The sequence below is a fragment of the Catharus ustulatus genome, chromosome 1 (assembly GCF_009819885.2).
Source record: "Catharus ustulatus isolate bCatUst1 chromosome 1, bCatUst1.pri.v2, whole genome shotgun sequence".
In the NCBI taxonomy this organism is placed as follows: domain Eukaryota; kingdom Metazoa; phylum Chordata; class Aves; order Passeriformes; family Turdidae; genus Catharus; species Catharus ustulatus.
The window spans coordinates 130,081,727-130,103,860 of record NC_046221.1 but is presented as its reverse complement, the minus strand read 5'-3'; positions in this window follow the sequence as shown (position 1 = coordinate 130,103,860).

The following is a 22,134-nucleotide window of genomic DNA, read 5'->3' as shown; positions in this document are numbered from 1 at the left end:
CTGGACCACATACTCTGCTTTACTGATGTCTGCTAGGAGAATCAAATCCTACAGGTGAGAAGATGGTGGCTGGTTGCTACTGCTTTCCCTATGTAACTTTCCAGCCAAATGTCAGTTACCAAAAACTTATCCAGTCCGTGTCTCAGGTCCAAGCTCCACAGCAGTATTGCAAATATCCCTTGAGAATACAGCACATTGCCTTTTGGCCTAACAGTCACCCACAAACACACAAAGAGGAAGAAAAATCTCAGAGACAGGAAACAGTGACAGTTGTCCCGCTAATCTCAAGGAAGCAAAAGAAGACAAATCCATTATTTGTTTTCTCTCTGAGGCAGCCAGATGCTTTCAGGATGCAAAAATACATAACAACCATAGTGGAATCCTACAGTGGATTAATACCCTGTCAAACATATTAGAAATTTTCATTGTATAAGGACTAACAAAGTAAAGCAAGAATGTTCAAGGTGCATTAGTGAACAAAAAAATGGCTTAAGATGTGATAAGTCCTGTAATATCATTGTAGATAATTTCTGTGCTTTTAATTTGAGTTGTTTAATCTATTGAGATACATATTAAATTATCTTCAATTGTTTAACTGCTGGTGCAATTGCCACAAGGCTATTTTTTAGTTTGAACATCTTCCAAGAGAGGGCATGAACACACTCCAACAAAACACCTGCCCCCAGGACCTCAGCGGAGGGGAAGGACAACCAAAACCTTCAAGAGAGGGAGAGGAAACATGCAATAAAATACCTTGTTGAGGCTCAGACCAGTCTGTACTCATTGAAAAAAACCTTTTTCTACTACAGACACAGGAAAAGCAGTCAGACATTTAGAGCATGGTTGGAATAGTTGGAAGAGGTAGTACAGGGTATGTCAAACTGATAGTGAAGGAAAAACCTGCCATTAAAGGCTGCAGTTTTCACTTAGATAGAACTTTCCCAAGCTAAGTCTGCAGGATATTTTTTTTACATTAGAAATATCAGTTTTGCATTCAAATTCTATTAAACACTCAGCACAATCTATTTGATTAATATTCAGAATGAATTTGGCAAAAACATATTGGATTAATACATTTAAAGCTGCAATTTTTCCACTAAGGATGTCTGTATATATGTGTAATAGCTGTATTTCTGAGAAAATAATTTAAATTTAGCAAAGGAGGATTTACTGTCCATAACATATCTTTTCTGAAGGCATGCAAAGCTCACTTAACACATGGTCAGCAGGACTTGTTAGACTTTATCTGCAAAATTCTCTGGAAATATGGCATGTAATGGTCAGACTCTACTTGCATTTGCAAGATGGAATAAATGTCCTAGCATCTTGTTCCACATTGTTGCAGGCTCCTACATCACTGAGACTCAGAAGTAAGAGTAAATGCAACATCTCTTCTATATCTACCTTGCTAAGTTTCCAGGGATTTGAAAAAGAAAGTATTCTCACTGAGAAATGGAAAGAACAAACAAAAAGAAACCACTGTTTTCTGAAGAATAAGGGAAAAAAGAAAAGGAGGTAAGGGGATTTTAGGATGAGAATGAACATAACACAAGGCAAGATTGGAACAACACAAGATTGGAACAGTCATGAGAGGAAGAGAGTCCTGGAAAGAGAAAACCATGGAGCACTGGCACTTTTGCTTGGGATAACAAGCTGATGTCCTAGCTGAAGCAAGGAACCTGCTATGGTAACTGAACCTGAAACGAGCACTGGCTGGCAGGAAGATGGTCAAGATCAGAAGGCGTACAGGCTGGAAAGAAACAAGGAGCTACTAAGTCAGCTCTGAGCTGAAAAATGGAAGCAAGAAATTGATCACTGAACCACAAACAGCAATCCTCACATTGTGAAACGTGGCAAAGTAATACCAGTTCTCTGCAAGAATCACTTTATGAAGTAGAGGCTGATAATATACTGCTACTCGTGGTTATGTAGGTTAGGTCAAATAGCAGATAACAGTGCTCATGTCACCCGAAAGATCTCTGTGCTGATGAACTCTCTGCATGCTAACACAACTTAAATTTCTGTTTGGAAATGTAGCAGGAAATTACATTTCTTTACCAAAAGTTATGAATAGGATTTTTTTACACTCACAGCATTAACAGGAGTCCCAGACTTAAATTAGCTTATGAAATGGCATTTCCAATATTTCCAGTCTTTCATGTGGTTCCATTTACAACCTCAAAGTTTGTTAACAGAGAAGTGTTGTACCAGAGTTTGTAGGTGTTTGAAATGCAGACTGCAGAAAAAGAAACATGTTTCATGGTTCTGTAGCTTTCCCATTGCTGACAATGGAATCTAATTATCCAAGAGCAACATTCAGTTGCCTTCACAAGACAATTAACCTCCTTCCATAGATTGACACGTTCCTAATCACTACCTTGCAATGCAATCTTGGTTCATCCCTAAAGATGGTCAATCCTGATCTCGCAATGAGGCAATGGCTGTTTATGAGAAGAAGGTATGTGATTGTGAGAATAATTAAAGTCTTTAACTTTGGTATTGGATAGGTGTTGGCTCTGTGATTGTACTATTTTTTTGATGCTGGGGTTTTGCTATTATTACCTTAGAGGGTTCTTTTAGGAAGGAAAACATGTGTTGGTGATATTTTTATAACAAACTGTCTAACTTTGGGTTAACTAGGCCTTTTTTAAAATTAAAATGCTGATTGATTTTATGAAGACAGAAACACTGATCTTTGGAATTCCTTAGTGTGTCATTGTTGGCCTACTAAAGAAAGGAAGAAAAAAAGAAATAACCCCATATTTTTTTTTTCCAAAGACTCACAATCTTTTCATAAATAGGCTGGGTGTCAATCCATATGCATATGTCTCAAGAGTTACCTATAAATTATTTTCTTGCATTCTTAATGTATCTGTTTTATTATACAATGACTGCTACAGCTGGTTCCACCTACATCTGTAGAAATACATGAAAGATTTTAGTAATGCAGATTTTTGCTGTCTCCTTTAGCAACCTATATTTATTGCTTTAAGGATTAGTAGCATGATATGACAAGTGCTTTCCACTGTTTCTTTGTTAAAGTATGCCTGCCTCTAGGTCCATAGCTTTCAGATGCAACTCCCCTTCCCACCTTCTTGTCAAACCAAAGAGGGATAGTCACTGGGTAGCATAATTTTCTCTCTTTTCCTGTTTTTTGTGCACATATTTTTTTTTTAACTGTGTCAAGGTGCAATCAGGTACAGTAAGCAACAAGAAATTTGAACAAGTAAATATTAGGGGTGTATAATTTTATTAGCAATTTTTATCAGTATTTTTATCTTATCAAATGCTGCATTGTTGGTAGTTTGTCCCTGAAATGAAATGCTTTCCACCAGGAAAATAATTCTGTGGAATGCAGTTACATCCTAACTTTGTTCAAAAGAATAGGGGAAAGACGGGACCGTAAAATTCTCCTGTTTTCTTCATATGCTTAACATGCAAAGATATCAGTCTCCTGCCAGAACTTTATGAAAAATCACACAGAATCAAATGGGCCCCTTCCACTCATCATTGACTTCTGTGGATTTTGGACCAAATCCCCTATGCACAGCTAGCAAAGTAAATCTTCTGATCCTTCACATAAACAAATATGAAGAAATGGTCATTATATATTTTTTTTGTGCTGTCTTCAACTACAAAGTTATATTCCAAATGCAGGTTCCATGGAAATGATCATTGATTTTGGTTGGCTTTGCATTATCCATGATGTTAGTTTAGTAGAGCAGTAAGTGAAACTCGTGCTTTTCTAATCACAGAAAAAATTTCCCTCAAGCTAATTTTTTTTCTCAAAGAAGGGTGGAGACAAAAGAGGCATGAAACCTCTACAGTAGGCATCTCACTACCTTCAGGTTTGCATATGCTTCAGGGCTAGATTAATACACACCAGTTTTAAGCATAAAAGTGACAGTGTGTGTTCAGCATGCCTTTTGTGGTGTAAGAGTCAGAAAAATTATTCTTCACCAAATTTTAGAATGAAGGTAGGTGTATCTAGCCAATGATTAGCTAATAATTCAGTCCAGGTTTTGTTTGTTTGTTTGTTTCGTTTGTTTGTGAGGAGTTTTGTTTGTTTGTTTTGTATTTTGGTTTTCATGTATGGGTCTTGATTAGATATCTTGTGGGTAAGTAATAACAGAATGCATTGTGCTGATGTTGCTTTATGCTTATCTCCCAAATAGATTTTCTTAAAGAGCAATTTCTGATACATAAATATAGAAATACCAATAAGCTCAGCTATAAACACCACTCCACCCAAATATCTGTTCTTAATTTTATTGTATGTAATAAAAAGTTCTGTGAAACTTATAGTAAAATCTAATTAAAGATACTTTATAGGATAGTTTTTCCAGTTGGGCAGATTGAAGCTATGACTTAATTCCCTTGCACCCTGTAAATGCACATTATTTTTTAACTTTGGCATGAAATGTCCAGCCACTGTTTCCTCTGGGGATATATTCTCAGCAGAAAGAAGAGAAGAGAAGAGAAGAGAAGAGAAGAGAAGAGAAGAGAAGAGAAGAGAAGAGAAGAGAAGAGAAGAGAAGAGAAGAGAAGAGAAGAGAAGAGAAGAGAAGAGAAGAGAAGAGAAGAGAAGAGAAGAGAAGAGAAGAGAAGAGAAGAGAAGAGAAGAGAAGAGAAGAGAAGAGAAGAGAAGAGAAGAGAAGAGAAGAGAAGAGAAGAGAAGAGAAGAAGAGAAAACTAGCAAAAAAAATGCAAGCTTAAAAAAGAGCAAGAGATCTAGGGGCACTTTTTACACCATCTGGTACATTTGTGAATGACTAGGTTTATCAGAGAGCTGTTCAACAGTATGGGACTATGTCATTCAAAGGGATACAAGGTTTTTTTATCAAGGCTGTGAATGATATGAAATCTCTCTTTTAAAATCTGCAGCTCATACTGCTGTATCAACTACAGTTGTAGCAGAAGTTAAAGTAACTCTAAACAGTAATGTTTTTGACTAATAATATCTTGAATAGTTTTTCTCTTTTTTTTCTTTTTTTTTTTTTTTTTTTTATCTTGTAATAGGTAAGTTCAGATCACCCCATAACCAGAGTGTAATGAAATTGTCAACATTTTCTTCATTTCTTCTTTTCCTGACAAATGGTGTGAACATATCACCTTTTTCTCTTAATGGAAAACCTAACTGGAATACATCAAAATGCTATTAGGTTTTTCATTTTCTACCACAATTTAATGCTGGGGAATGCATGCAACCTTCATCTGCACACGACTGTAAAATATTCTCTGTCCCTGATAAAATGACTGCAATGGAAAATCAAGCAGAATTGTTCTCTGTTTTGTATTGCTATTCCTTTGTTACAGTCTCTCCCTGACTGTGTGTAGGAGGATTATCAGGACTGCACAAATACACATGGGTTATATTTCCTAAAATGTGCTGAAAATGACTTAAATAAAATGTTAATGTATAAACATCTTTAATTAAAGGGCCTTCATCTTAGGCATTACCTTGCTTCATATTACATTTCTTCAAAAATAAAAATATTGAAGCAAACAATGCATTTGTCATGTTTCAGGAGATGTTGATTTTAATATTATGTAGAAAATAGAGAAAAAGATCAAATACCCTCATCCCGAGGGAAATATCTGTAACCTATTCGTTGTTTAATTCATTTTGTCATGAGCTAAACCAATAGTGAGGTATAAAATAAATCTAGGCTTGCATACATAATATAAGTCAACACAGATCCTAAAAATGAAATCCTTCATCTATAATATTGCATCTTACAAGATCAAATCATGTTCCTTTTTGAGGCAATTTCTTTAAATGGAAGCAGAATTGGGCCCTTGCATCAGATTCCTCAGAGAAAATCCATGCCACAGTGCATAAAATTCTCTAGAGTTAACTAAGAGCAAAATGCGCCATTATTATAGCAAATTTCTTTAACAATATGATGTAGTAAATATCCTAGTATCTCTCATTTATTTTAAAATTAAAAAGTAAATAAAATGTTTTGCTTATGCAGCAATTATTTTTGTGTTTAAAGCGGTCACAGTAAGTAAAATGGAACTTCACCAATTTTTGTGAATAAATAAACTCATTATTGAAAGACCATCAACATTATTAACTTGCCTTTGTATAAAGGCATGAATTGTTTTCTGAAAGTTATCTCTAGTAATTTCATAATTTATATATATGTATGTGTATATAGTCAAATATTCCTATCAGACTAAATCATTCTATTAATGGAAGTTAAGGAATAAAATAGAAAATAATATAAAACATTTTGTTTCATCTAGTGAATTTTATCCAGAGGATTTTGCAAAGAATGAAGAAATAAAATAAGAAATATTTTACTTCCTTAATCAATAAATTATGTGCAGAAGGAATCAAAGTTCTGGAATAGTTGTTTCAATATAAAATTATGTAAATTATTTGAATTAGTCATTGGCTAACCCCAAAATTTCTGGAATTAAAATCAAAGCAGAAAAACTAAATACGTGTTGTGTTTGGTTTTTTTTCCTCCATCCTACGTATGCTCATATGCATTCTGAAAAATAAATCTTTCTAGGAAGAGAATATAATTTTTTTGATAATTGTAACCCAATTGTAAATAACAATAAAGAATAATAATAAACGCCATTTCATTTAGGTGGTGTTGATTTAAGGGGTGACTTTGTGGCAGGGATCCCCATTGTCAGTTAGCAGCACCTAGATCGCCCACTGCAGCTGCAGAGGCAGCTGTAGACAGGTGTCCTGCCCTTCTCCATGCTCATCAGCGGGCTGTGGCTATTGTCTCAGCCAGAGACATTGTCAGCCCCTAGGAAAACCAGAGATCAAATGTAGAGGTCATTAGCTAGCACCTTTTGGTCTTGCTATAATAACATCCCGATTGCATACATGGCAATTTACATAGCATTACCCATTATGCTTTGTGCTGCAATTTTGCTTTTGGAGGTCATTCTAACTTGATTAACTCTCTCTTAAGAGTGCCTTTCCAAAGCATCAAAGCCCTGCATTTACACATTTTGCTCTATTCCTTGTTGGCATTTTCTTTGAAACTAAGGTGCTGTGTGGAATTGTACTGGGAGTCCTGAAAATATAACCATTAAAAAATCCATAAGGCAAGACCCAAACCCTTCAATAACAAAATGTCCAATTAAAGCCAGCTAGGTGGCCTTGCTGGGCTTACAGTCTTTCTGAATTTGCAAACCTCAGTAGATATTTATAATTGCTTTTTCTGTATTATTTATTTGTTTTATCTGTAATTAGATACACAGACTATTTGCCTCTCTTGTTCATTTTCTTCAGCATTAGCTGTTCACAGTGGATGTTCCTTCCACTAGGTACCTGTCAGAATTTTGGATTCCATACCCATTATCAAGATTGATAGCAGTTATCAAACCTCAAAATACGCGTGTGTTTTTTAAATATTAGCTGTCACAGCGTGATAAGTTGTGCTGGATTGTATGTTGCATAGTGTAGCACAGAGCCCAGTGGGGCTCAGTTTTAAAGAACAACGTACTGAACTCGATGGTAAGAGCAGAGAAGCAGCATAAACAGACAGACACACAGGCACACATTCACAACTGGTTTTCAATCTTTGATGGAAATCTATGAAAAGTGTCCAACATCCTTATCTTTTTTTTTTCCAACATGAGTTACATGAGTAAAATGGAAATTTTGGGCTTTACATCTGATAGACTGAATATAATTTGTTGTAAATTTTAAATAATTGGTTGAACAGAGCATACATAAAGGTTAAAATATTGCAAAGAAATGCAAACTACAGGAAAGAACAAGTGCAAATTGACTGGTATTATATTATATAGGAGGGAGTGGGTAATCATGGTCTGTTATGCATTTTACTAGGTATCGGTATACCAAAGCATTAGGAGATGTCTGGAAAATGTGATCCATAACACATCTACTGAACCACTGTGAAATCCTTATTATTTTGGAATTTTAAATAATTCCTTTCTTCTTAGGATAACTTATAATCCTTTAAAAAAAGCAATCATGAGATTTTTATTACACTCTTTTTTTTTAATATAGCAGCAAAAATGAGTGGTGTTAGTGCTTTAGAGGCAACATACATATGTGCATCTGTATGTGCATAATAGCATCTTTGTAGCCCATGAGTCCAGTCTTTCTTTTACACTCCTAAATAATCTCAAAACATTTTACACATTCTTTTCTGCATAAATTTGCATATTAATACAGTCTAATTGGCTACTTTTGTAGCCTTTAATGTTATCTGCTGTATTCAGATATCTTTAATAAAGAAGCTGTAGAACAGTTTTTGGCTCTTTAATGGGGACTTTAAAAGTATATAATTATTCCTTTGTGCATAGAAACTAACAGAAACACTCTTATACTGACAGAGGATTGCCACTATTATTTATTTTTTTATTTCTTTAAAAGGTAGTGGTGAAGACTTCCCTTCTAGTGAGCTAAATGTGGTATTTTAATTAAGTGGAAAACTTGAAAAGGGAAGCTTTTTGCAGAGGGGGCTCAATTGCTTCTTACAACCTTTCTGAAAAGGGCAGAGTGTTAAAACAAACCTCCCACTTTTATTTTCAAAAGAAAAAAATCAGAAGCTAAAGATAATCTCTCCATTAGTATTATTAAAAGTGCTCGGCTTTCTTCACATGCTTTAGAAGCAGACAGACTTGTCATGAGCATCACATTTGCAAGCACTGTCACAGCTACTGAAGGCTGTGGTAAAAGCACAGAAGTATGTTAACAGTAACTGCAAGCAGCCTTTGGGGAACAATAGGCTTACCTATACTGTGCCCAGCTATTCAAAAAAACAAGTTGCTTTATTATACTCCATACTCGCTTTAGTGCTCATATAGTGCTTGACCTAGCCTCATTTTTTGAAGTACTGTCACTAGTTCTAAACATCTTTTTTGTTCCCTTTGGGTTAGCTAATTTGGCTGTTACAGCATTCACCAAAATAACACTGAATCCAGGGTGTAACATCTGATATGTTTACTCTGCTAGAGAGAGAAACCTCCCTTCAAAGTTTCTTCCATATTTTTTTCTGTGCATACACACATTTGAACATTTGCCTTCTAAAAGAAAGAAAGGAAGAAAGAATGATCTGAAATTTATTTAATTATCTTGACAGGTACATGTTGAAAATAATATATATTAAAAAGTCTTTGGTATTAAGACAGTAGGAAAAAAAGTAACTCAAGATTTGCAGAACAACTGTAATAGTATCATTAGTGCCGTAAAACTTCTCCAAGCATGTCAGAATCTCTCAGCAAGAACAATGTGGGCCACTGTTTGAAAAGCCTTATCTAACTAGGGAGTAATTTCTGTTTGGATTTCACTGTGTTGTTCTGGCAATTAGTCTGCTGCATGAGGGTTGCATTGTTGCATAAAAGTATGTTTTAACTTGCTGGGTGGATGCCATAGGGTGATGGAAAGTGGGCTAAATTTGCATGACCGTACTTTGTTTGCTGTAATAAAGCCATGGCTGCAGTATAATCAAGCTGAATCAGTAACCAGCTAGAATAGTGTTTTCAGATCTTTTTTTCTGTAGGTCAAGTGAGTCCCTAACTGACACACTCTTATAGGATTAGGCAAGATCTAACTAGGTTTGGCATCTAATCTGTTTTAGACAGTGGTTCATTTTTCCTATCATTTCTATCCATAGGGAGGCAAGGTCACACAATATGTAGACAGAATAGACTGTACTTCTGCATGAAAAATAAAACCAGGGTAACACAGGCCATTTTGAAAGAGTCTGAAACTGCATTCCATTTCAAGCATTGTGAAAATAATTCAGTCTATTTCCAAATGGTGAAATAGACTTTCTAACAGCAAAAAGTTGCATGCAGGTCTTGGTAGGTGGCATAGCAATCCAGAAATGCCATTCTGCAATGTATTTTAAACATTTTTGATTTGCTGGAGCATAGAAATGACAGTTGCTGCTTCTGTTTCTTTTAAAAAATTTCATCTCCTGGTCTTTAAAAAGAAAGAAGCTAAAACCACCTCAGCTCATACATGTTTCAGGTGATGAAACAGCCAAACCAATGTGTTTCAGGTGACCAATAACCAAAAGGTGAAAATATCACAAATTGATAAAAATTTGTCTCTGAACATGTTGCCTAATTTTTCTTTCTCAGCTATAAAAGTAGATGCAGAAATAACAGAAGTAAAATGCATTCAATAATTTTATATTCCTGAAGATATTATGTTAAATAAGCAATTATTACCTACAAACAAACAAAACACCAAAACCAAAAAACCAAACCAAGCCAAAACAAAAAGGTATCTTCAGGATTTCCACTGACTCTTCAGTTGCAATAAAAATAATTATTCCTCAAGGCAGGTTTTATATAACATATAAGAATTAAGATTTCCTCAGTAGTTATCCACAACTGAATATTTCTTAAAGGAAATCTGGGTGTGTGTCTTAGCAGGCATATTGAAAAAGTCACAACATTTTTTTGTACATTGTAGTAATTTCTACCTTTAAAGAAACCCAGACAAACACCTAAGCATCCAGGGTCAGTGATCAAAACTAGCTTTTTACCCAAAGAAGACATTTCTTTAGATGTGCAGCAATACAGAAGTGAAATAAAATGTCAATCCAATGTCTGCCTCCCCTGGAAAACAATCCATATAAATTACATGGAATAAAATTGCTTATATAGTGTGATCAAGTACTTTTAGATGAAAAAAATCTGAGATTTAATATGCTGGAATTTTGTATTTCCTCTTGCTATGGCTTGCATGGAGAATGTGGCTCCCTCCAGCTCACTGCTGTGAGTTACTTATGGAAAATAAGTGCAAAGAATGCAATTCTCCCTCTCACATGCTACACCTGGCTTGTGGATAAAGATAACTGGCTCAATGTCCCTGTTGCTTCCAGTTCTTCTTTTCTTCAGATGACTTAATTCATCACAAGCAAGGAAAGCAATAAAATATATGGGAGAAGCAAGTGCAGCAGCATGAACATAAAATGTGCCTTTTATATATTCAAATTCATATCCAGTTGTAGGAAATATTCATGACTAATATTAAACTAAGCCCAGAATTAGGCAAAATGCAACAGACATATATTGAAGTGAGCATTTTATTATGTGCTATGTCAGTCAGATTAAAGAAAAGAGTGCATGACACCGACAGGATATTGCATGTATATCAAGCAATCTATTTATATATGACAGGGAGGGTTTGATTTCTGGAAGGAGTGACAACCCAATGAAATAACTGCTCGCCTTAAAAATTACTATAGTCTAAATGTGTACCCTTTAGAATACAATTTTAAATTACAATTAACAAAATGCAGATAAATATATTTGAGAATCAATTCTGACATACAGAATCAAGAAAGAAGAAATAATCTCTAAAGATAGCAAGAGGTTTCTGAGTGCCATCAGCGCCGTGACTCTGAAAAACTGTATGAGGGAAGCACAAGATATTTCTCTGAGAATCCCAGAGAAGGTAATTTAATAAAAGGGCTGATTTGTTTGATGTAAAAAAGCCTTGAAGTAGAAGTGGGGGTGGGAAGTCATATTGAGCTTTTTTTTTTTGTTCTTACAAGACCAACATGTAAATTGCAGAAGTAGATCTGCTGTGATTAACAATATCTGATCAAGGTATGAGCATGTTTGTAATAATAAATGTAGTGTCTCATGTGCTTCAGTGTTGTTCTAGGCAAGTTAAAGCTTTTGTTTATTGCTTCAGTGTTTTTGGTCAGTTGTTTCCTGCTCTGGTGCAACATTGAGTAAATATCTGTAAAGACAGAAACTTTGATGCTAGAAAAGAGATAATCACTGCACCATTTTTAAGTAGTCCTTCCTGGGAGAAAAAAAATATCGAAACTGCACAAAACCCCATAAAAAACTAAAGCTGAACCCAGTAAGTTCATTGCCTGAAAAGATAAAGTGCATTGAAACAGACATTCTTTGAGTTCACAATCATTACACTTGGATGCTTATATAAGAGAGCAGGATAAAGGAAGAAAAAGAACTATCAATGGTCAATTTACTTTATTTCTTTTTCTAGAATTATCATTTGCATGACTGTTACATGTTTCCAGGGTTATCTGGGCAGAACACATACAGCCCATCTGACACACAGTCTATAAAGTCGGCTCGCGTGAGAAAAGCAGATATTCCATTTGAGACACATCAACCAGCATTCTAAGCAGTAATGACAATCACTGTAGTCAAATCTCTTGCACTTATTTCCATGAGGTTTCAGCAATATCCATTTGGTGCATTTGGGGGAGCTATAGGACAGATGCAATCACGCATGGCTTTACACATCAATAATTTCAAACTGTATTTTCTCATAACCTTTCCTTCTTTGTTCAAAAGGGGACTTCCATTTTAAATTGTAATCTATGACTTTTGAAACGGATGTTAAAGTGTCTTGCTGACAAATTCTTCTGGTTGGTTTTCTTCTTTCTTTCTTCTTCTTCTTCTTCTTGCTATTTTGAAAAGCCATCATGGTAGCATTATGTGAAGGTGAAAGGTACTAGTCTGTAAGGCGACAATTAAGCTCCCATTTTTTAGTAGGATTGCTATGGGGATTATGTATTTAGGAGATTCTAATCGAAGTTGCACACTGATGTTAAAATTCAGCATATATTAGCTACTTATAACTAGAGATTAAACCATTTCCATAACACACTACTAACATCTTAGTCTGAATATTTTCTACTTCCAAATCTCACTCTACATTAAGCTTGATTACTTGTGGCTTCATAATGCATTTGCTAATATCATCTTAATCCTTCAGTGGCATTATGCTTTATAACAATGAATAACGACCCAGATACAGGAGCTGCTGTATCACAAGATCCAAGGAAGATTTACTGCGAGGAAGCAAAATTATCTGAGGTTGTCATGCTTAAATAATAATTATTAACATGGGCTAAGAAAAGCCTGGTCTATGATTGGATAAAAGCTGCTAAAAGCCAGGGTGATCTTTACCTTTTCATCTCCAGCTTGAACTTCTACTAAAAGCAGGTGCTTCCTGACCTCACCCTGAGCACCACCATGGCTGCAGATTTATATGTTCTTGCACCCTAAACTAAAATTAAAGCAGTTTCTAAAAACACTTCAAAAATGAAAGTCCTCTAACACCAAAGTATATGATTAAACAACCTTTTTGAAATACAAAATATGCATTTTGAAAATGTCAATGCTTTCTTATTTTTTGTTGAAAAAATAAAACGCATTTCCAAATGAAACTAAAGTGTCTTTGTGATTAAAAGTGAAGGCAGAATTTCGCTATCATGCACCAGCTCTTGGATAGGGAAACCAAAGCCATAAAAAGGGAACACAACTTAACTATATTCATGAATCTGAGAGCCTTTTTTCAGCTGGGCATAATATCCTTTACTTTCTATCCTCAACTATTGTGTAGAGTTACACATTTGCTACACTCTGTTGCAGAAGTAGCTGTATTTCATTTCATTTAACTAATTCTTCTCTCTACACAGAAAAATGGGTCTTTTAGAATGAACAGCTTAATATGGATATAGATGTTCAGTATCACATTATCTTTTTTAGAGCTTGCAGAGTGTCTGAATGCAGTATGAGAATTTTGGATTTGAGGTAACCAATTTTTTTTTCTTAATTCTGTTATAGGTAATCAAGCTTGAGATACACTCACACATGCCTAGGAGATAACAGAATCACAAAATTGTTAGGGATGGAAGGGACTTCTGGAGATCTAGTCCAACTCCTCTGCCAAGGCAGGGTCATATGGAGCAGGTTACACAGGAACTCATCCAGGTGGGTTTTGAATGTCTCCAGAGGGGGAGACTCCATAACCTCCCCAGGAAGCCTGTTCTCTGCCTCCCTCAGGGTAAAGAAGTTCATCCTCATGTTGAGGTGCAATTTCTTGTGTTTTAATTTATGGCCATTACTCTTCTTCCTGTTGCTGGGCACCAGTGAAAACAGTCTGGCACCATCCTCCTGACATCTGCCTTTGAGGTATTTATGTGTATTTATGAGCTCTCTCTCAGTATTCTCCAGACTAAACAGGCCCAGCTCCCTCCTCTCTCTCCTCATAAGAGAGAAGCTCCAGACCCCTCATGACCCTCGTGGCCCTGCCAGACCCTCTCCAGCAGCTCCTTGTCTTCCTGGTACTGAGGAGCCCAGAAGTGGCCCCAGCACTCAGATGTGGCCTCGCTGGGGCTGAGCAGGTCACCTCCCCTGACCTGCTGGCCACTCTTCCTGAGGCGCCCAGCACAGCACTGGCCCTCCTGGCCACAAGGACACACAGCCAGCTGATGGTCAGCTTGTCATCCCAGACTCTCAGGCTCCTGTCCCCAGAGCTGCTCTCTGGCAGGAGCCCCCAGCCTGTGCTGGTACTTGGGGTTATTCCTCTCCTGGTGCAGGACCAAACACTGCCCTTGCTGAACCTCATTCATTTTCTGTCTGCCCAATTCTCCAGCGTGTCAAGGTCCTGCTGAATGTCAGCACAGCCTTCAGGTGTATCAGCCACTCCCCCAGTTTGGTATCATCAGCACATTCTATACCTCTGTCCAGGTCATTGATAAACAGCTTGAATAAGGCTGGACCCAGTGCTGATCCCTGAGGAACACCACTGACTGCAGATCTCCATGTGGATCCTGCTTTGCTGATCCTGACACACTGAGCTCTGCCGTTCAGCCAGTTCTGGATCCACCTCACTGTCCACTCACCTGACCCACATTTCCTGAGCTTCCTTCCTTGTTTAGATGGATGTTATGGGAGACAGTGCCAAAACTTTGGTGAAGTTGAAGTAGAGAACATTCACTGCTCCCCCCTTGTGTATCCATCCTGCCATGTCATTGTAGAAGTCCATCAGATTGGTCAAGCATGATTTCCCCTCAGTGAACCAATGCTGACTACTTCTAGTGACTTTCCCTTTTTCTACACACTTCGTGATGACCTCCAGAATGATCTGTTCCATCACTTTTCTAGGGATGGATGTGAGGCTGACTGGCCAATACTTTCCTGGGGCCTTGTTTTGACCTTTTTGAAGAAGGGAGTTACATTGTCCTTCTCCAATCAACAGGCATCTCTCCCATTCTTCATGATTTTTCAAAGAAGACAGGATGTGGCTTAGCAATAGTATCTGCCAATTTCCTCAGCACCTCTGGGTATATCATATCAGGGCTCATGGATTTATGGGTTTTTAGTCTGTCTAGCTGATCTCTAACCAAATCCTCTATGACCAAAGGGAAGTCTTTCTTTCTTCAGCTGTCAACTGTCTTCTCTTGCCTCAGGGGTCTTGGGCTCCTGAAAGTCATCCTCAGCAGTACACACTGAGGCAAAGATGGCACTCAGTAATTCCATCTTTCTGTGTCTTCTGTCACCAGGACACCCATCTGATTCAGCATCAGCCCTACATTTTCCCTAATATTTCTTTTGCTGCTGATGTACTTGTTGAAGCCCTTCTTACTGTCCTTGATATCCCCTGACAGACTCAATTCCAAGTGGGCCTTGGCCTTCTTATTCATCTCCCTGTATGCTCTGATGATGTTCCCATAGTCTTTCTGTGTGGCTTGTCCCTTTTTCCACATCCCATAAATTTGTTTCCTCCATTTGAGATTTACTCAAAGCTCCCTGCTCATCCATGCAGGTGTCCTGTCCCCTTTGCCTGATTTCTTGATCTTGAGGATACACTGGTTTTGAGCTTAAAGAAAATGATTATTGAATATTGGCCAGCCACCTTGGACCCCTTCTTTCCTAGAGCCCTAAGCCATGGAATTCCCCTAAGTAGATCTTTGGAGAGGCCAAACTTCATCTCTCCTGAAGTTTAGGGTTCTAGTTATGTTTACTGCTTTGCTTTATCCATGCAGGATCCAGAGTTCTGGCATCTCATGGTCACTATAGCCAAGGCTGTCCCCAGCCCTCAATGTCTTTAACCAATCCCTCCTTGTTTATTAATATGATGCCTAGCAACACATCTCTTCTTGTTGATCCTTCCACCACTTACATCAAAAAGTCTGGAGGAACCTCCTGGACTGTGTGTGCCAAGCTGTGTTGTCTGTCCAACATATACTAAGGCGGTTGAAGTCCTCCAGGAGAACCAGGGCCTGTGACCATGAGGCTATTTCCAGCCATCCAGAGAAAGTTTCAGCTTCTTCCTCCTGATCAGGTGGTCTCTAGTAAACACTCACAGTGACACATATGTAAGCCTATCCCTTAATTCTTACCCTGAAGCTCGCAAATCTTTGGTTGAGAGAAGATACATTCTCTCTGGGTGGAGTTTGATACACATTCCAGTTGCTCTCACAGCACTGTCCCTGCACACCCCGCCTGCACTGCCGTATGTAGGATGTGTCTGAATGTTTTCAGAAGCTGATCAATTGCCCCTCTGACCATGAGGGCAAGCATCGGTGTTCTGAGCTGCAGCTGGTGCATTGTGAAGAAAGACCAGCACAGGTTTCAACAAGCATGAACAGGACACTCAGAAGTTTAATATTATGCCAAATGAAATGGGCAACATTATGTACAGACTGTGTCTTTGAAGCAATGGTGTAGATGAACTATTGGAGAGACAGCAGAGCTCCAGTCCTTTCCACAACACTTCTGCCCTCCCCTAAGGTGCCAGATACACCAAACCTAACAAACTTTCTGTCTCCTCTAAAGAGGATGATGCATAGGTATTGTGCATATAATGCTGAGACCTTAACATAAAAGGAAACTCTATTGCAGTCCACGCTCTCCGATATCTGATGACTAAAGGGCAAATTGCAGTCTTGGTTATTCCCTGCCTCAATTTATCTATTCATGTAAATTGTAAAAAGAGAAGTGGACTGTGATCCACAGACCAAGTAATTATTTTCTTCGATGGTACTTTGACCAAGAAGAGTGCAGGCGCAACAAAGGACACAGGGGAATTTTATCTATTTCACCTTTTAAAATTTCTGGTAAGGAAGTTATTTATGGTTTCTTTGTGTCTCTGCATGCCTGACTGCGCACAGAGAGAGGAAGGAATTAGCCTGGTGTACTTTGTTTTTACCAAGGGACTGTGGCTACTTAAAACTCAATCCAGCTTCTCTCTGCTTCCTAGCAGAGGACCTTCTTTTCTTTTATGCCTCCCTTTCCTCCCCTTCTCCCAGGTGATTTTTCCATTATTATTGGATTCTTTGATTTTCTTGTCTGTGGAAAATGAGCTTGTGCAAAGAGTGCACTGTATGGGTTTGATAGTACTTCTAAGTCAGTGATAGCATTTTAATGTCTTGTTTTTATTGGTTACTGAGTTTGGCAGCCTTAGACAGTAAAGAGGGAGGAAAGAGATTCTAGACAGCCTGCCATCCTTCTGGATTCCTACCATGTGCAGTTCTCTCTGGTTATGTATTTATTGCCAGTTTCTCGATAAGTAAGATTTTACTTGAACAGTGGAAAAGGAGGTACACTTAAGAGCTCTCATTTGAATCTTTCAAATGAGAAATTAATGTCCCGCTCTGATTCCACCGAAGTCAGTCAGAAAATGCATAAATGAATGGACGAATAAATAAATGCAGATAGCAGTGCATGCAAGATTGATCTCTTAAGTATGAAACAGCATCATCTCACAGGAGGAGAAGATCTGTCAGATCTCATGCTGTAGACATCTGACAACTGAGACATTCCCATGGCCCAGGGCCAGGCACAGCTGATGGGCTCACCAGCTGGTTGCATCTGACACCCAGAGCTCTGCTAGCGCTGCAGCACTCGGAGCTCTTTGAATTTGAGATCTTCCTAGATACAGCCTGAAATTGTAGCCTCGCCTTTGTTCCCAAGACTGCCCCCCACCATAACGTCTTCCCTTCTTACCTCACATATCCAAAACATGGAGACTTACAGAATGAATTAAGAAATAGAAAGGCCTGGAAATGCGACTAAGCTCTCAAGGCTTTGCTATTACGTTTTGAGATGATTTCATGAGAAGGATTTTAGGAAACGTAGGTCCATCTTTGCCTGTGAGCTAATTTTAAATACTTTAGCACATTCTTGAAAGACGCTTTCCCTTTATGCCCAGTCTTTTCAGGCAGTAGACATTCTTTTATACATTAGAAGTCCATTTGTAGAATCCATTTCATGTTTTCATTAGTGAGTGCTTATACTACTGTGTAGGTCAGTGAAAAAGACTCCTCTAGTGTAATTTATTGGAAAAGTAGACAGTAAACTGATTCTATTCAATGTTTTACCTGTTAACTAGAGCAGGGTAATGGTAAATATTAACTGGAATATATAGGCTATGTACATTAAAAAGTAAATTATATTTATAATAAATTGCCTTAATCTCTGCATTGCACATAAGGAAATATAGACGCTGAAAGTAGTGAAATTTACTTTATAGTTAACTATTTTATCTGTTCAGTTGTGATAAAAACTGAAGAGCTTTCGACCATATGCAGACATTTATTAATACCCAGAAACCAAAAAGTTCTTGTTGTAGATAAATCTGTTAGTTCACACAAAACAGAAGGTGCCTGGATTCTGCAACTGTGGAAAAAAATGAACCTATGTGTGGATAAGGCTCTCTCTTATACAGTGACAATAAAAATAGTCAGAGTAGAAAATTAAAGAAAATTAAGAGGGAAAAGATTTGGATCCAAAATTCATAGCAAAACTTTTTTTTTTTTTTTCCCAGAGAAAGAAGATGCAGTCATTGAGTATATCACACTATAAAAACCTGAATTTTCAGCTTTTAATAGTAATTTCTTGGTATTTTTCAGGGGGAAAAAACCCAAAAAATCTTTAGCACTTTATTCCAAGGATGTTTTCTTGAGAAAATGCTCCTTAGATCTCTTATAAAGCCTAAAGCAGGGAACATTTTGCTTACATCTACTGTTCCAAAGAAGCCTCTTTTATAGACAAATCTAAAAATAACTAAATGCTTTTTATGTAAGATGTCTAACTTATTCAACTAATATATCTAAAATGCAAATATAAAGGGTTCACAGAATAGAAGCTGAAGTAAATAGTATCACGATGTTCCCCTTCAAAATTCATTAAGCTCCTGATGCGAGTATGAATTCAAACAAGGCAACTTTCTGTAATATCTGTTCTTTTAAGTTCTTCTCTCTCCTCATCTGATATTACATCTAATTTGGCATCTCTGTTGGCTATAATTCCTCAGGTTTTCCCTATACCCATCAGCAGACCTGATATATGTGCAATTCTGCTATAAGACCCTCCTTGATCCTGGTCAGTTGACTACTTTCCCTTTCTTCATTATAAAATAGACTGCTTCTTCAAGTCTTTCCCAGTGTAGTTGATGTTCACAGTCCTTAATAATCAGGAGTCTCCAAAAACATATTAAAGTCAAAGGCAAACTAACCTTGACTTTTGTGGTTTAATAATTGACACATTTTTAAATTAAAATAAGATTTTAAATGTTCTTAACTGTACTAATTTTTCCTCCAGGAAGGAATTACCTTGAACAAAATATCCAAACTCAACTTGTAAATCAGGCAGTATGAAGGACTCTTTAAAATACGTACAGTGCAGTTAGTATGAAAGTTTCTTTTCAAATTTATATAAAGAATCTGCCAGAAATGTGTGGTTATAGTCTCATTTACCATAGCACATTTATACACACCTATTATGAATGTCAGAACCACTGTGTTCGAGTTTCTGATCCTCTTTCTCTTCCCACAGACCTGGTTAGGTTAGCTCTACATCAAAACAGAATAAATCAGCTGGCATTCTTCTCCCTTATCAATCTTGGAGAAAGTTTATTGTCATTTAGTTCAGATTTCTATCTCATGATAGAAAATTGTCAAACTTTCATTTACTTCTTTGTTCTGCTTTTATCCACCCCCAGAACCTGAGCTGATTTTAGGAAAACTTTTGGCTGGTATTTTGATTAGACAATTTCAACATATTTATAAGGGCACAATCCTTTTCCATATGGACAGAGGACTCATCCTTAGGATGTAAGGATAGAGGATTTTATCTTTTTCTAAATGAGTACTCAGCAGTTTAAAACTGGAAATGATGAAACAAAATTTATGTGCTGATTCTTTATCTACTCAGAATGATTCCTGTTAACAATCTCTCTGCATTTTCACTTTCCCTGTGTTAGGATTAATTTCAGGCTCAAATATTTGGTTTTGTTTCACGCACATATGATAGACGGAGGTAATCCTCCCAATCTCTGTTTTAGTATCATGACTACTGATAAGAGAACCTTTAGCATTAGCTACACAAAAAGACATATTTGTGTACTGGAAACACTGAGCTGCTCTTTAATTTCCTGTGTTAATATTACTGTTTCTGTTAGTCAAGGCCCAGCACCTCCTTAACGAGGATTTTGCAAGCTGAAAAAAATCCTTACCTTATCTAGTCTCCGATTCCTACCCAGTTGCCCTCATAGAAAGCAGGATAATTTCTCCCCGAGTACAGCTTGTTTCAAAAAACTCAAGATGAGCAGATGGAGAATGTTATTTATTCTTACTGTTAAAATCTGTGCCTTAATTCCAGTTTGGAGGTGTGTGGCTTCACTTCCCAATTATCGATTCCTGTTTGGTTAGAACATTTCTCTCCCAAATTAAAAGGCACACTATCACCTGGCATTTGCTGCCCAGCACTGTGGTATTCTGTTACATGGCATTTTCTCCCCAGCACTGTAATTATTTAGTTAATCATGTCAGATCCTCATATCCTTTTTGATAAGTGTTCTTTCTGAATCTGCTTCTTCAAGTCAGAAAGTTGATACCCTCCTGATTGCCAAGAAAATACATTCTATGTTCTTTTTGCCAAACAATTCAAACAACAAAAATGCATTTTATTCAGATGTCAACATTTCCCCTAAGAACTTTCTTTTTGCCATATATACAGATAGACTTTAAATTCTGAGGGGGAAACATTAAAAAATGAGTATTTATGCAAACTTTTAAGGGACATTCTAATGTTAGATGTGGAAATACATCCAAAAAGCACAATGATAAAGTTTTGTAGGAGTATGAGATGTTACTACCTTGTTTTTACTTTTCTATTGGGACATATATGTATGTTTATCAAAATATGAATACTGATGCCTTACTCTAAATTAGTCTTGAAAAGAAGAATCAACACGTTTGAGGTGACGTTAAATATTAGAAATTTTGCTTGGTTAAGTATGGTCATTTAGCCATTAAAACGGCAAATGTGGAAAGGCAAAGTTCAGGAAGTTAGGCTTGATAAATATCTTGAGAATATAGTGAAAAGATATTTTTTAATGGTAAAGTTATTATAGTTCAATAAATCCATCATTATCTGGAGGATTGGGTCATTAAAAGAATTATCAAGATTTATTTTTTGAGGAGTTTGTAAAAGTTGGGAAGTGGATAGACTGGATATCAACAGATGGCAAAGAAGTGCATGTTAAAGAAGGGATCTTGCCTTTGATCATGTTAATACGGTGCACAGCACAGAAAAATCCTTGGCCCAAAAAAATATAATTATCAGTAAGTACCAAGGATCTGTACTACCCCTGTAAAGGCATTTTTTTGGGGCACAGTATGCTTAATGATTCATATTGTTTGGCTTTTACAACTGCTTCCCCCTTAGGTCCTGGAAATTTAGGAGGATTAGCTTAGGTGAGAGAGCACTGAAAGAAGCATGGGTCCTATTCAGAGGCCAGTCACTGACTAAATGAACTTTACCAAGTTTTTTAGTCATGTCTCAGTTCCCCACCTGAAAAATGGGGTCAATGGCTCTCCGTCTGGCTGGTTGTAAGGATAACATCTCAGGAGGTGCTCAGCCCATAACATGCTCAGACACAATAATGGTTAGTACCAGAACAGTTTTGGTTACTAGCTAATAGGAAATGATGACTCTAGCTCATCTTTTTGCGAAGATTATGAAAAATTCCTTTCATGAGTGTTATACAGAAAGACAAAATGGAGGGATAGCATGGACAGAATATTTTTAAGTGAGTGTTTCCCCCAAAGTTCTTCAGTGTGAAGAATTAAGTTCAAGCTAGCTCTGTAAGACATACACAGATGGAAGTAAAATGTTAAATGTTTCAGCCAGCAGGCTTGAAAGCTTCTGACCAAAACATTGTATTTCTTTACTTCCAGCTGTGCGTGTCTAATAACATATTTCATGATGTTTAAATACCAACTGCATCACTCTACTCTTGATATTGAGTGCAAGAAAAATGACTTAATTTGTTGATGAGCAGCATGTTACAGGCTGGCAGTAATGTCAGTGGTGATTTTACTGGCTCAGTACTCCTAC